Source organism: Lepidochelys kempii, chromosome 4 (genome assembly GCF_965140265.1).
Source record: "Lepidochelys kempii isolate rLepKem1 chromosome 4, rLepKem1.hap2, whole genome shotgun sequence".
In the NCBI taxonomy this organism is placed as follows: Eukaryota; Metazoa; Chordata; order Testudines; family Cheloniidae; genus Lepidochelys; species Lepidochelys kempii.
In genome coordinates, this window is record NC_133259.1 from 114113950 (window position 1) to 114130786 (window position 16837).

The 16837-nt window shown below is 41.3% G+C and overlaps 1 long non-coding RNA gene across 2 annotated transcripts in view; it reads right to left on the bottom strand.

Annotated features, from left to right (window-relative positions):
• Window positions 1-16837, bottom strand: part of LOC140910747 (uncharacterized) — a 54824-nt gene that overhangs the window by 19276 nt on the left and 18711 nt on the right. For both annotated transcript variants that reach the window (XR_012158722.1, XR_012158723.1), the window contains exon 2: window positions 2467-2518. This is a non-coding gene — a long non-coding RNA (uncharacterized lncRNA). The remainder of the gene's footprint in view (window positions 1-2466; window positions 2519-16837) is intronic.

The following is a 16837-nucleotide window of genomic DNA, read 5'->3' on the forward strand; positions in this document are numbered from 1 at the left end:
TGGTTACAGGCCTGTCTATTTTTCTCCGTAAAGAGTGCCCGATCACATAGACCTGCCTTTTCCTGGTGACAGTGCTATTCTCCAGTCTATCCCCTGTTCCCTCCGGCTGCAAGTTCTTTCCATTCCTATTCTCCCTTGTAATCCTTTTCAACCCATCCTGTATCCTCCTGGGGCTCATATTTGGTGTATTCTACATTGACTCTTCCCCTTTTCCTATAGGACTAGCTGCTCTTCTCTTCTTCCTTGCCCTTCCATCTTCAGTGACTATCTGCTGAGGCCCTTCATTTTCCAATTCTACAAACCTATTCTTGAGCTCTATTTCTCTTTCATTTGCCCATCTTTTCCTCTGCCTGGTTCTTTTAGTCACATGCTTCCACTGACCACTTTCTTCACCCAGTCTCCCCTCAGAATTCCCCAGCCCTGCTTCCATCGGCAAGTCTGAGCTTTTCCCTTCAGGTACCTCATGTCTTTGCTCCATAATCTGCTCAAACCCCTTCCTAAACTCAACCAGACTCTCCACCTGCATCTCCAAACCTTGGATCTTTTCCTCCATCAGCTCTATCAGATGGCATTTCACGCAGACAAAACTCTTACCAGGTGCCCCCTTCAGGATCATGTACATACCACAGCTTCCACATCCAGTCATCCTCATTGTGTCTTCCACTACCTGGGTCACTCCCACTGCTGCCTTCATATCTGTCATAGCCTTCCCACCTAAATCCTGTTAATCTGAGAAACACAAAACACACCAAAACACAACCACCCACAGCAAAACCAAATCCTAAACAAGTACCACAATACAAACTCCCCTTTCAAACGCCCACTCAAACTCCCCTGTTTAGGCTCTGTTTGCTGGCTCCTGTGCCACTGCCTGACTGGCTGGCTACCTTTTAGGACCCCTAGTCAGAGAAGCCCCGCCCCCTAATCTAGACCATTCCTGACAATTGATTATCTAACCTGCTCTTAAAAATCTCCAATGATGGAGATTCCACAGCCTCCCTATGCAGTTTATTCCAGTGCTTAACCACCCTGACAGTTAAGAATTTTATCCTAATGTCCAACCTAAAACTCCTTTGCTGCAATTCAAGCCCACTGCTTCTTGTCCTGTCCTCAGTGGTTAAGGAGAACAATTCTTCTCCCTCCTCTTTGTAACAACCTTTTATGTACATGAAAAATGTTATCACGTCCCCTCTCAGTCTTCTCTTCTCCAGACTAAACAAACCCAGTTTTTTCAATCTTCCCTGATAGGTCATTCTTTCTAGACTTTTAATAATTTTTGTAGCTCTTCTTTGAACTTTCTCCAATTTTTTCACATCTTTCCTGAAATGTGGCACCCAGAACTGGACACAATACTCTAGTTCAGGCCTAATCAGTGTGGAGTAGAGCAGAAGAATTACTTCTTGTGTCTTGCTTACAACACTCCTGCTAATATATCGCAGAATGATGTTCGCATTTTTTTATTTATTTCTTTTGCAACAGTGTTACACCGTTGATTTTCATTTAGCTTGTGGTCCACTATGACCGCCCCCCTAGATCCCTTTCCACAGTACTCCTTCCTTCCTGGCAGTCATTTCCCATTTTGTATGTGTGCAACTGATTGTTCCTTCCTTACCGGAGTACTTTGCATTTGTCCTTATTGAATTTCATCTTGTTTACTTCAGACCATTTCCCCAATTTGTCCAGATCATTTTGAATTTTAATCCTATCTCCAAAGCACTTGCAACCCCTCCCAGCTTGGTATTGTCTGCAAACTTTAAGTGTTTGCTCTATGCCATTATCTAAATCATTGATGAAGATATCGAACAGAACTGGACCCAAAACTGATCCCTGCAAGACCCCAGTCATTATGCCCTTCCAGCATGACTGTGAGCCACTGATAACTACTCTCTGGGAACAGTTTTCCAGCCAGTTATGCACCCACCTTATAGTAGCTCCATCTAGGTTGCATTTCCCTAGTTTGTTTATGAGAAGGTCTGCAAGACTGTATCAAAAGACTTACTAAAGTCAAGATATACCACACATCTACCACTTCCCCCATATCCACAAGTCTTGTTACCCTCTCAAAAAAAGCTATCAGGTTATTTGAGAGAATTTGTTTTTGATGAATCCATGCTGACTGTTAAGTATCACCTTAGTATCTTCCAGATGTACGTAAATTGACTGCTTAATTATTTGCTCTATTATCTTTCTGGGTACAGAAGTTAAGCTGACCGGTCTGTAATTCCCCCGGTTGTCCTTACTTCCCTTTTTATACGTTGGCAGTATATTTGCCCTTTTCCAGTCTTCTGGAATCGCTCCTATCGTCCATGACTTTTCAAAGATAATCGTTAATAGCTCAGATATCTCCTCAGTCAACTCCTTGAGTATTCTAGGATGCATTTCATCAGGCCCTGGTGACTTGAAGACATCTAATTTGTCTAAGTAATTTTTAACTTATTCTTTTCCTATTTTAGCCTCTGATCTTACCTCATTTGAGCTGGCATTCACTATGTTAGATGTCCAATCACCACCAACCTTCCTGGTGAAAATTGAAACAAAGAAGTCATTAATCACCTCTGCCATTTCCACATTTTGTGTTATTATTTTTCCCCCCCTCATTGAGTAACGGGCCTAACCTGTCCTCGGTTTTCCTCTTGCTTCTAAGGTATTTGTAGAATGTTTTTTGTTACCCTTTATGTCTCTAGCTAGTTTGATCTTGTTTTATGCCTTGGCCTTTCTAATTTTCTCCCTACATACTTGTGTTATTTGTTTATATCCATCCTTTGTAATTTGACCTAGTTTCCACTTTGTAGGACTCTTAATTTTTTTTTTTTTAAAGATCACTGGAGATCTCCTGGTTAAGGCAGGGTGGTCTCTTGGCATACTTCCTATCTTTCCTACTCAGTGGGATAGTTTCCTCTTGTGTCCTTAATAATGTCTCTTTGAAAAACTGCCAACTGTCATCAATTGGTTTTCCCCTTAGACTTGCTTCCAAAGGGATCTTACCTACCAACTCCCTGAGTTTGCTAACATCTGCCTTCTTGAAATCCATTGTCTTTATTTTGTTGTTCTCCCTCCTACCGTTCCTTAGGATCATGAACTCATCATTTCATGATCACTATCACCCAAGCTGTCTTCCACTTTGATTCTCAACCAGTTCCTCCCTATTTGTCAAAATCAAATCTAGAACAGCCTCTCCCTTAGTAGCTTTCTCCACCTTCTGAAATAAAAAATGGTCTCCAATACATTCCATGAACTTGTTGGATAATCTGTGCCCTGTTGTGTTATTTTCCCAACAGATGTAGTAGTTGAAGTAGGATGAATAGTTGAAGTCCCCCATCACCACCAAATCCTGTGTTTTGGATGATTTTGTTAGTTGTTTAAAAAAAGCCTCATCCACCTCTTCTTCCTGATTAGCCTCATCCACTTCTTCTTCCGTACTATGACATCACCCTTGTTTTTTACCTCTTTTATCCTTACCCAGAGACTTTCAACAAGTCTGTCTCCTATTTCCATCTCAACCTCAGCCCAAGTGTATATATATTTTTAATATATCAGGCAACACTTCCTCCCTTTTTCCCTGTCTGTCCTTCCTGAGCAAGCTGTATCCTTCTATATTTCAGTCATGTGTATTATCCCACCAAGTCTCTGTGATGCCAACTATGTCATAGTTGTGTTTATTTACTAGCATTTTGAATTCTTCCTGCTTACTCCCCATTCTTCTCACATTAGTATATAGACATCTAAGATACTAATTTGATTACCCCGCCACCCCCAAGTTCTGTCTTGTGGTTCATCCTCACAAAAACAATTTATGTATTACAACAATATTCTGGTGATCCAAAAAAGAGGCTGCATCCTCAGTAAGAGGACAGACAAACATTAAAAAAGAAACATCATTCCATGACAGTTTAGATAATTTCTCTAATACTGTTAAGTTTCAGTGACAATCTTTTATATTTATAATACAACTTTGATCATTTGTAATGATGACTGGGATATCGACAGCAGATGACTCAGTGTTGTAAATTACCTCAGTAAGTGACAAATCATGAGTTTAATGTCACATCACAAATTTACTTTATTTTATGCTGACAAGAGTAGTTTTAGCTTTAACTATTAAAATATACATAATATAATAAGGAGGGGATTGTAAATGACTTATAAAAGGTACCAGTAACATAGGATCTCACAGCACTCTGCTTCTAAATCTTCGCTGAAAAGTAACATGAGTTTCAGATTTTTTTTGAAAAAGCATTGGATTTGCAGATAATCAAAGTGAGAAATGGTGAGATACACTATAGTCCTGGTAACAAGTGCTTAAATTTTAAAAAAATTGTTTTTAAGTGTCAAAAACAACTTCAATTATTATCATACATGTATGTGAATCAGAACTATGCGGGCCTATTCTCTGGTGTTAACAAGAATATAATAATTCTAAAGCACTATAGATTAAAAGCTACAAAGTTTGCATTATGCAGATAGACTATCCTCTACATAGTTAAGGTTGCAACCAGGTTCCATGATAAAGCACTGCATAATCTTCCTATAACTTTGGTTTGATAAACTGATTTGGCCTGAAAATTGCAAGATTAAATCTGAATGTGAAAAAGAATATTTCTGAAAAGTTTGCAACAAAAAATTTGCACCACAAGTCATTAAAAACATAACCCTGATTTGATATTTTGACCGAATTTCAATATAGTTAAATCTCCTTGAAATTTTACTGTGAAATTTTTACATACGTTGTAATCAAGCAAATTAACTTTTTTTTTTTTGTGGATCGTAGGGGTCTATCCTGTTCCCGTTACGTTAACTGCAGGGGCTGCTCTACCAATTTTGCAGCCCCAAGCAGTCACCGCCGAATTGCCGCCGCGCCCAGAAGAGTGGCGGAGCTGCCACCAAATTGCTGCCATGGGACACAAACTGCCGCCCCATTTTGAATGCTGCCCCAAGCACCTGCTTGGAAAGCTGGTGCCTGGAGCTGGCCCTGGTTAACTGACTTTGATAGGAACAGAATTGGGACATATACACATATAATGTGTGTGTAAATATGTTGTCCTCTATTGAATGGTTGCACCATTGGCAAAAGGGTCCCTTTATAGCTGACAGCTAAGGGCTCTTCCTTTAGCTCAAGTGATAGAGGCCTACATTTTTGGCTCTACAGGACCAGGATTTCAGTCTTGGTTTTGCAGCTATGTTTTTTTGTGTTGATGAAGAGGATATAGCCTCTCTACAGGTAACAATAGCCCCACTGAAAGGCTAATCTTGCAAAATCTCTAGTGCTGCAGAGGGTAAGACACAGCAAAACAATTAAATTTTCTAAGCATCTATTCCATAACTGTCTTTTTTGTTACATCAGCAAGTGGGATTCTGAGCTGTCTCATTATGGGCCTGATCCAAAGCCCATTGCAGTCTATTTTTCACCTATTCTGTTCCAGCTAGTCAAGTCTGTGATTGATTAGCTGCTTTGTATATGAAGAGCACAAAGCCGCTGGTGTGGGAAGAATCTGATTCTATGTCTATTTTATGTGCAATAGTGCGACACTTGTATTCAGTGCAAGAGGCAAGTGAATATATATGTCCTCATGGATGTGAAGAATGTGAAAGATATCTGTAACAGTTTTGTGACCGTGTGTGTCTCTGTGGTTATGTGTGGCTTGCTAAAGGATAACTAAGGGTTAAGTCAGTTGTATGTAGTTTGGAATGTTTGCATAAACCAATGTAATGACTTTAGATAGCCCAATTACAGGTGCTTAAATGATGTACAATCATCAAGGCCTTTGAAGGTTTGTCTGTCAAAGCTGGATACAACATCCCCTAGCTTGGGAGAGGAGAGGGGCCCTTCAGGTGAGGGACCCTATACAAAGCTCTCTAGAACTGTTAAAAGGGCCCTGATGAAGCCGGGGTACCTAGGATAAGTAGTTAGTCCTCGCTGAAGCAAACAAAAAAAGTAATTTTCTTAAAATGGGTGCTGAGCTGCTCCAGCTTTCATTCCTCCCAGGCTAATATTCTTGTTGCTATAAAGCTCCAGTGTCGCTTAATTCCTCTGGATAATGGTGACCAGACTCACCAATATTTAAACCAAGAGGCCTTCAATGTTAGTCCTTTGTTCAAATAAGTAGAGTAGGACTGGCACCTCATCGCCCTACACACTTTTGAAGATTCCACTGTGGCCATTGCTGTGATTCTGAAAGCAACAAAGCATGCAGCAGCTTCCTGTAGCAAGGGACCTTCTGCACTCCCTCCTGGTTGCCTCCTAGGTTTTAGCTAATAAGTCTCCATGAAAGCCACCATCTATTGAGCTTTCTATATGCCACCTATAGCAGAACACTTCAAAATCTTCTTGGGCAGCACCAGCAGGAAGGTATATATTCCCAAACTGTTTCCTTAAGGCTCCAAGTAACAGCTTCCTTCACTTCAGTCTGGTCTGATAGCCCAAATGATTGAGTTTCTTAATTCTCAGTTTCCAACTATTATAGTACAGAACTTTCCAGAACCTTCTCGATCTTGTAACATTATCTTTAATGGGATTTTAATTAAAGAAATGTAATTTCAGAAGAAGATAGTATTTAATAGCTGCTCTTTTTTCCCTCTTTTGGAGCACAAAGCTACCTTTTTTCTAGAAGGGGAAATGTTGGCTCCATTAGCAGGCAGGAAGGATGGTCTTGTACTTAAAATTCTAATCTAAGACTCCACCGATCTGATTTCCGTTCCCAGCTGTGCTGCAGACTTCCTGTCTGATGGTGGGGAAGCCAATTAATCTTTCTGTGCCTCAGTTCTCCATATTTTTTTAAAGGATATAATAATTCCATAACTCACGTTGTGTTTTGAAGATAAATTCATTAACACCTGTCAGGCACTCAGACGCTACTGTGATGGGGCCACAAAACCTCCGTAGACAGATCAGCCCATGCTCCCTAACCACATAATGTATTGGTTAGAGCCGTGAACTGGTGGACAGAGCTCAGTTCTTTCCTCAGCACTCTCACTGACTTGCATTGTGATCTTGTGCAAAATTACTTAAACTCTGTCTCCGATTTCTACATTTGTAAAATGGGGGTTGTACCTTACATCAGAAAAGTTGCCATGAGGTTTAGTTAATATTTGTGAATGGAGCTGAGATATCAATATATTACAACATGCTATAGAATCAGTAGACTAGTTCATCCCCTAATAACTCAAAGTTTAACTAAATTTGAGAGAATTACGTACAAGATGATATGTTAGGTTGGAGTAGGTATAACTTAGCCTCATGAATTCCTGCATTCAGAGTGGCTGTGATCATGAATAACTTCCCAATAAACGTGCAAATAATTTCTTCAGGATTGGTAGATGTTTACATTTAAATGCCTAATGTGGCGTAGCATACATCATTACTTTCTGTATCTGCTAAGGGCCTGATCAAAAGTCTATTGAAGTCAATGGGAATCTTTCCATTGACTTCAGTGAGTTTTGGATCAGGCCCTAAATGTTAATGAAGCAACAGTTTTTGTAGCATACCTGATGAAGAGTAGGGAAGACCAGCTGACAAACCTTTCTGAGATGATTGGGCACTGCTACTTACCGTATCAAGTAGGTCATTTCAAAACCAGCTATTCTAGTTTAAATGAAGCAACTCATAGTCAAGCACTCAAGACTATTCTTCTACCTGAAATATTCATATGTCTACCCACGTTGACTTTTTGACCACTCAGGGTTTGTTAAAATAGAACAATTATGTCTGTTTCTCTTCTTAATACTAATACAAATACTTAAATGGGGATGGTATCTCACTTGCCTGTAGCAATTAAAGGCTAAAAACAAAGTGTCTGCAGGAAACTCTTGATTCCTTCCCCCTCTCGCCCCAAACATTCATAAATCTCAGACTGTCAGCCCCCAGTTAAAGTAAAACCTCTGACAAGAGTTATCTTTTGTTTTAATTTTAAAAGGCTGGGCAGAAATGCAAAAAGAAATTGTGTCTTAAGGCCTATAGATAAATTATAAATCAGATTGCAATATCAACCTAAAAATGCTCTTTTGTAGACCTAAAAAAATGGAAAAAGGGTAAAAAACTGTAGTTTGAATGGTCATGCACTGTAATTCACAAAGGCTATGTCTAGACTAGCATTTGCCAGTAAAACTTTTGTCAGTCAGGAGTCTGAAAAAATCACACCCCTGACCGACATAAGTTTCACCAACAAAAGTGCAGGGATGGTCAGCGCTATGTTGATGGGAGACGCTCCAGTAATTGGGGTGGCTTAATTATGCTGACAGAAGAACTGTCTCTCACTGGCATAAAAGGGAGAGCTTACAGTGGTGCAGCTGCCATGGTACAGCTGTGCCACTGTAAGGACTGTGGTATAGACATAGCGTAAGGGCTTGTCTACACTACTGGCTGCATCGACGGGCAGCGATCAATCCAGCGGAAGTCAATTTATCGTGTCTAGTATAGTCTACTTTGGTACAACCTCTAGTGTCCAATAGCTTCCCTCCCTCCCCAGCCCACTGGCTCGAGGTCCAGGGTAGCCAGAAGGATCCCATGTGTAATATGGGGAGTGGGCTAACTTTCCATATCTTTGCTTCCAAAGCCTGTTGGTGTGCAATTTTTAACAATTTCCCCAATTAAAAGGTCTGGCCTTGCTATACTAGAAACATACTGCGTCCATTTGTACTGCTAAGTATCAAACAGTAATCTTTTTCTTTGCTTTAGCAAGTGTATCCAAAACTTAGTGTTTCCTGATATTACCCAAAACATTGACAAGACAAAACATAGAACACAAAACACAATTTCTATTATGACAGTAGATTCATGGTATTTTGGGTTGCTTTTCAGCTGGTATCAGCTTTTCCTGATTTTCTGAAAGACAAAAAGAACATGTTTCTACCCCTTTGTTCCACTACCAATTTAGCAAGGAGGGTGGGCTTCTCAACTGGCCCCCACCACTCCTGGTCCCTTTTCTTAAACATTTATTTCAAAATTGTGAAATCACCACAATATCACTCAAAAAATACTACACTGTCCTAACTCCTGTATCCTTCAGAGTTTGATTTAACAGAGCAAGATCTGTTTAAAATTAAGATCTTATGTTTGCCTGTGCCAGTGTCGGGGCTTACAAGTTTCTTTGTTCACCCTGTTGCCCGTGCCAGTGCGGGACTTATGATTTTAACACACTCTGGGCCAGAGGGAGAAATGCTAAGTCCTCCTCTGTATTGCTTGGGCTTCTATTACCAAGGGGTCATACACCAAATATAAAAACCCTTCCCAGGGCCAGAGCGAGAAACCCCTAAGTTCTAAGTTCTCTTATGCTCGGTCTTGCTATGGCTGAGGGTGTATGCACCTATAGTTTTCCCCGACAGATGGGTCGGAGCAAGGACTCTAGTCCTCCCTTTATTGCCCACACTTCTACGACCGGGGGTATACCCACCTCCAATTATTCCCCCCAGCAGTCCGGGGTGGAGAGAGAGGTGCTAAACCTCTCCCCTTTTTCTCAGCCCTGCTACGACCGAGAGTGTGAATACCTTTTAATCACAAAAATTCTCAATTGATAAGATACCAATAGTGAATACAATATTAACCACAACTGGTTCCCTCTTTACTGCCCGGTATCTCTATGACCAGGAGTGTGCACACCTGAATGATCGATCACCTTTAAGTATATGGTGTACCTTTTTAGCAGTATTGTCAATAATTACAGCACATATTCTTCCCCCTTTCGCAATTCTCCACCAAAAATGTTACGCTATACAAAGCACACAGGAACTTTTATAAGAGAGAAGGCAAATACGCCATATTTATTGAAAATACAACAGTTAGCATATGCTTTTCAGTCACACACACATACACATCATGCACACAGTCCTGGCAGTTGATGTTTTTATAGTTACCAGTCTATTGTAGCTCGAGTCAATCTAATGGCCAGTTAGTTTGAACACGAGTGAGGCGCTGGGCTCTGTTGGTCGCGATCCGATGCTCTGAGGTTTTGGCAGAACTGAACCCAAAGTTTCATGGCAAAACACCCCAGCTTTATACTTGTAAATTCCCATTTGAGTCCATGCATTTTGCAATGTCATCCTGTAATCATTAGTCCTTTAGTGGGGTAAACTTGGGGTTTTCCGCTGTTATCATTTGATGGTTATTGTTGGGTTTCCCATCGTTATCTCCTATTTGTTGTCTTGCCTTCGGGGATGGTTGCATTTAGCCGTATGGAGTGGAAATCTATCAACTGCATGAAAAAACTTGTACAGATACAGACAGACATAATCTTCCTTTCCAAATGCAAACAGATGGACATCGGACCAAAAGGACTGAAGGTAAAAAATCCATTACAATCTACATACCACACAGACTATGCTGACAGCTTGTGCCACACGCTCTCAAAGAAACTGCAGAACCACCTGATCAACATCCTCTACAGCAAACAGGGAAAGATAAAGAATGAGCTCTCAAAAATGGATACTCTCATAAAAAAACAACCTTCCACACAAACTTCCTCGTGGCTGGCATTACTAGAACTAGACAAGCCATTTACAACACACACTTTGCTTCTCTACAAAAGAAAAAGGACACTAAACTTTCTAAACTACTACATGCTACAAGGGGCCACAGCAATGGTTCCCTCAACCCACCCAGCAATATTGTTAACCTATCCAACTATACTCTTAGACCAGCAGAAGCACCTGTCCTATCTCGGGGCCTCTCCTTCTGCCCCTCCACCCCCACGAACATGATACAGTTCTGTGGTGACCTAGAATCCTATTTTCGACGTCTCCGACTCAAGGAATATTTCCAACACACCTCTGAACAACATACTAATCCACAGAGACCTCCCTACCAATACTACAAAAAGAAGGATTCTAGGTAGACTCCTCCTGGAGGTCAAGACAGCAGACTGGACTTCTACATAGAGTGCTTCCGCCGACGTGCACGAGCTGAAATTGTGGAAAAGCAGCATCACTTGCCCCACAACCTCAGCCGTGCAGAACACAATGCCATCCACAGCCTCAGAAACAACTCTGACATCATAATCAAAAAGGCTGACAAAGGAGATGTTGTCATCATGAATAGGTCGGAATATGAACAAGAGGCTGCTCGGCAGCTCTCCAACACCACTTTCTACAAGCCATTACCCTCTGATCCCACTGAGAGTTACCAAAAGAAACTACAGCATTTGCTCAAGAAACTCCCTGAAAAAGCACAAGATCAAATCCGCACAGACACACCCCTGGAACCCCGACCTGGGATATTCTATCTACTACCCAAGATCCATAAACCTGGAAATCCTGGGCGCCCCATCATCTCAGGCATTGGCACCCTGACAGCAGGATTGTCTGGCTATGTAAACTCCCTCCTCAGGCCCTACGCTACCAGCACTCCCAGCTACCTTTGAGACACCACTGACTTCCTGAGGAAACTACAATCCATCGGTGATCTTCCTGATGATACCATCCTGGCCACTATGGATGTGGAAACCCTCTACACCAACATTCCACACAAAGATGGACTACAAGCCATCAAGAACACTATCCCCGATAATGTCACGCCTAACCTGGTGGCTGAACTTTGTGACTTTATCCTTACCGATAGCTATTCTACATTTGGGGACAATGTATACCTTCAAATCAGCGGCACTGCTATGGGTACCCGCATGGCCCCACAGTATGCCAACATTTTTATGGCTGACTTAGAACAATGCTTCCTCAGCTCTCGTCCCCCAACGCCCCTATTCTGCTTGCGCTATATTGATGACATCTTCATCATCTGGACCCATGGAAAAGAAGCTATTGAGGAATTCCACCATGATTTCAACAATTTCCATCCCACCATCAACCTCAGCCTGCTCCAGTCCACACAAGAGATCCACTTCCTGGACACTACAGTGCTAATAAACGATGGTCACATAAACACCACCCTATACCGGAAACCTACCGACCGCTATTCCTACCTACATGCCTCCAGCTTTCACCCTGACACACCACATGATCCATTGTCTACAGCCAAGCTCTGCGATACAACCGCATTTGCTCCAACCCCGCAGACAGAGACAAACACCTACAAGATCTCTCTCAAGCATTCTTACAACTACAATACCCACCTGCGGAAGTGAAGAAACAGATTGATAGAGCCAGAAGAGTTCCCAGAAGTCACCTACTACAGGACAGGCCTAACAAAGAAAATAACAGAACGCCACTAGCCGTCACCTTCAGCCCCCAACTAAAACCCCTCCAACGCATTATCAAGGATCTACAACCTATCCTGAAGGATGACCCAACACTCTCACAAATCTTGGGAGACAGGCCAGTCCTTGCCTACAGACAGCCCCCCAACATGAAGTGAATACTCACCAGCAACCACATACCACACAACAGAACCACTAACCCAGGAACCTATCCTTGCAACAAAGCCTGTTGCCAACTGTGCCCACATATCTATTCAGGGGACACCATCACAGGGCCTAATAACATCAGCCACACTATCAGAGGCTCATTCACCTGCACATCTACCAATGTGATATATGCCATCATGTGCCAGCAATGCCCCTCTGCCATGTACATTGGTCAAACTGGACAGTCTCTACGTAAAAGAATAAATGGACACAAATCAGATGTCAAGAATTATAACATTCATAAACCAGTCAGAGAACACTTCAATCTCTCTGGTCACGCGATTACAGACATGAAAGTTGCGATATTACAACAGAAAAACTTCAAAACCAGACTCCAGCGAGAGACTGCTGAATTGGAATTCATTTGCAAATTGGATACAATTAACTTAGGCTTGAATAGAGACTGGGAGTGGCTAAGTCATTATGCAAGGTAATCTATTTCCCCTTGTTTTTTCCTAACCCCCCCACGCCTCCCACAAACGTTCTTGTTAAACCCTGGATTTGTGCTGGAAATGGCCCACCTTGATTATCATACACATTGTAAGGAGAGTGATCACTTTACATAATGACAGGTTTCAGAGTAACAGCCCTGTTAGTCTGTATTCGCAAAAAGAAAAGGAGTTACTTGTGGCACCTTAGAGACTAACCAAATTATTTGAGCTTAAGCTTTCGTGAGCTACAGCTCACTTCATCGGATGCATACATAAGCTATTACCAGCAGGAGGGTGGAGAGAAAACCTTTTGTAGTGATAAACACCCATTTTTTCATGATGTGTGTGTACAAAAACAAACATCTTCTGTATTTTCCACAGTATGCATCCGATGAAGTGAGCTGTAGCTCACAAAAGCTTATGCTCAAATAAATTGGTTAGTCTCTAAGGTGCCACAAGTACTCCTTTTCTTTTTGTGAATACAGACTAACATGGCTGTTACTCTGAAACCTCTGAGGCCATCAATGCTGCTAACATGTTTAGCATCGGATACAATGGATGTTTTCTGATTGTCTCCTGGTGTTTCCAAGTCTCTCACTTTTTCTTGACCATCTGGATATTTGCGATGGTTTTCACCCATCTCAGACAGTCATTCCTTTCTGTTATTCAAAAAGGGTGGCTGGCAGAATTAATTCAAAGTTTACATCAATTTTTATAGTACAATTATAAAATCCTGTCCCTAAGAGTCATGTGGAGTAATACCTTATTTTATGAGCAGTCCTATTTAAGTTGACTGATTTCAGTGAGGGTTGTCTCAAACTCTTATTTCACAAACAGTCCCTTAAACTTAGTGTCTTTATAAACCTGAGCTATTCCAAATAACCTGCCTGGATGAGCAAATTTATCATCCCTTATAACTATTATTGTTACAGGATGCAAATTTTCCAAATTATTCTTCTCTGTTCTGGAGATATTTCCTGAATTGGGAGACTTTAGTTTATCTTTGGAAAATACACAGACCATATCTACCTTCAGAAAACAAGCAGCTTTTATGAAAGAAGGTCCCTGTGGGGAAAAAAAAAAGATGGCAAACCCAGGGTTTGCCAGTCACTCAAAGATTTCAGTTGTAAACACAAGCATTTTCAACTTGACACACTACACCAGTTGTCATGCTCCATTACCATTAAAGTTGTGTAATTTTAAATTAGCACAGAATTGTCAGATGCACAGACTATGTTAACACAGTATAGACCTGTTACAAAATTCAGCCTTTTCGGAAATTGTGACTTGTAATTTTTATTTCTAAAATCATAAAGCAACTATGTCTGCTAGAATCCTTTATGCTGCTTTTGAGGGTTATTGAGGAGGCAGTGATAAAATCACATTCATCAAGGTTAAAATACTTTTATTTTTTATCAGTCCATGATTTTTAGTATCTACCGAAGTTATGAATTTAAGCTCTCAGGCCCATCTTTTGAAAGTGATGTGAAGGTTTCCTTTGAGCATGAGGAATGATAGGTCAGATATAGAGATGGCTTTATGAAAAATGTTCACCCACAGGTTCATAGGGTATTTTTGTCTTTTATCATTTTCCTGTGTGAGTTCATGGACTGAACAGACACTGGATTTATGGCTTATTACAACAATCTGTAACCCACTAACAATCCCCCTCTCTGACTCCCCCTCCCCCTTTCCTCCCTGTGATGTTAAGAAGCCACTTCACCTTGAATGGTGCCTTGAAATATGTTAATTACTTATGCTAAACAATGTGTTCAAATCTTGCACTGTATTTAGCAGTAACACTTTGAGTTATCTTCCCCAGATCTGAAGATCTCTGGGCATGGTTACACTAGAGAATTTACAGCCGCAAAGCTTTCCTGCGGACATAGCTCTGTCCACACCGGCAATTATGTCAGTGTAACTTACATTGCTCAGTGGGGTGATTTTTAATAACCCCACTGAACAACGTAAATTATGCCGACCTAAGCTGTAATGTAGATATAGACATAAAAACAAACACACACACACGAACAGCAAAAGTTTTACCAACAAAAAGCACTGATGTGAACAGCGCTTTGTCAGCAGGAGCGCTCTCCTGCTGACAAAGCCGCTGCCACTCGTGGGGGGGTGGAAGTTTTTTTATCAGTAGAAGAGCTCTCTCCTTCCAACAAACAGTAGCTACACTGTGTGCCTTCTCGAGGCACGGCTGTAGCAGCACAGCCGTGTCACTAAAAACCTCATAGTGTAGCCATAGCCTAAGCCTCTGTATAAGCTTGAAAGCTTGGTTCTCGCAGCAGCATAAATTGGTCCAATAAAAGCTATTCCCTCTCCCACCTTGTCTGTGAAGTAACAGAAGAGGTCCAAAAGACTAAATGCTAATACTGACAAGCTGTAAAAAATGTGACGTTCACATTTGACGTTCACGTTTGGTGCTGACATGTGAATTTGTGAAGGAAAAATGAATTACTTTCTGAATATGTTGAATTCATAAGGAAACACACTCTGGTGCACTGGAGTCTCTTTCTATAAAGCAAATGTATCTGACCTTGGGGGAATTATCCCCAGTGCAAGGGAAAATCCTCCAGTGGCTTAGACTTTCCAAAGAGGCTCTTATGTCACCTCTTTCACTAATGCCAATATGGCAGATGGGGCAATCCCTGGTTGTGATTTTGATTCTGCAGGGCTGAGAGTGGCCAGCATGAGTTAGAGCGGCCATCAGGTCAGACATTGTTCTTTATTTGTTAATCTCATGTATTTAAAAAAATAAAAGAATCATATTCTCAAAAAGAGAAGGGGGACAGAAGCTGGAACAGGAACCAGTGTGTAAAAAAACAAAAACAAAAAATAGTAAAATAGGAAGTGAAGCTAGGGCTGCTGCACCAAAAATATTGAACTAGAAGCCTTTGCAGAGGGTCTCGCTCTCCTCTATAAGGAACCCTCGGACATACCAATGCACTATGAGGAAAGGCAACTGGCAAATTCAAAGGAAATCGAACATGTCACATTTTGCCCCAAGCCTGTTTAAAGCAGTGCCTTTCTAGCTCTAGCTGAAGCAAGTCAATAAGGGCCTCTGAAGGACATGTCACATCCCATGTTCTTTCACAGGATGCCTGTGATCTCTCTTGCATGACTATTTTTCTTGACAGCTTATTCCATGCTATAATTCTTTGCATTTAAGTAGGGTCTTTCATGTGGTGATCTCACATACAGTCCTTTACAAGAGGTGTGTATCTCTATTATATAGTTAGTGTCATGAACAGAACCCGTGTTTCCTGACCCCCTGTCCACTGCTTTCATCACTAGACTAAACTACATTTTTGGAATACATGTGCATTATTTAAGTCTCTTATTACCAGTTACTAAACCTAGATTTACTTGAATCTCAAGGATCTGCAGTTTTCCCACTTACTAGTGGCTGTAGTCAGAAATTCTGGGTATATAAAGTGAACCTCACCTCTTTGCCAAGCAAAGGTGCATGGCCTATGCACAACTTAAGCCTCTGAAACAGGTGAAGTGAGATTTTAAAAGGTACATAGGCCTTTTGCTGTCTCTCTGCACAGGGTGAATTTTACCCTTAGAAGATGACTGTATGATGAGGTATAATTCATTTTACAGTATAATTTAACAAGGCATCTCAGAGGTACATGCATTTGGAAAGGCATTATTGGAATAAACATCGAGCTCCTAAAATACATCTATACAGGAAGGAAAAAAAAGTGGCATTGAGTCTCAGCCTCGGTCAATGGGCTCATGCTACAGGGCTAAAAATAACAAGGCAGATGTTCAGACTTGGGCTAGAGCCTGGGCTCTGAGACCCTCCCACATGCCAGGTTTCAGAGTCCAAGCTGGAATGTCTACATGGCTATTTTTAGCCTATAGCATGAGCCCTGGGAGCACCAACTCAGATGACATGGGCTCTGAGATTCACTACCATGGGGTTCTTTTGTCATGTAGACATGCCCCTAGACACATGTCAGGGTTCCTTCCTCACTCTGAACTCTAGGGTACAGATATGGGGAACCCACATGAAAGACCCCTAAACTTATTTCTACCAGCTTAGGT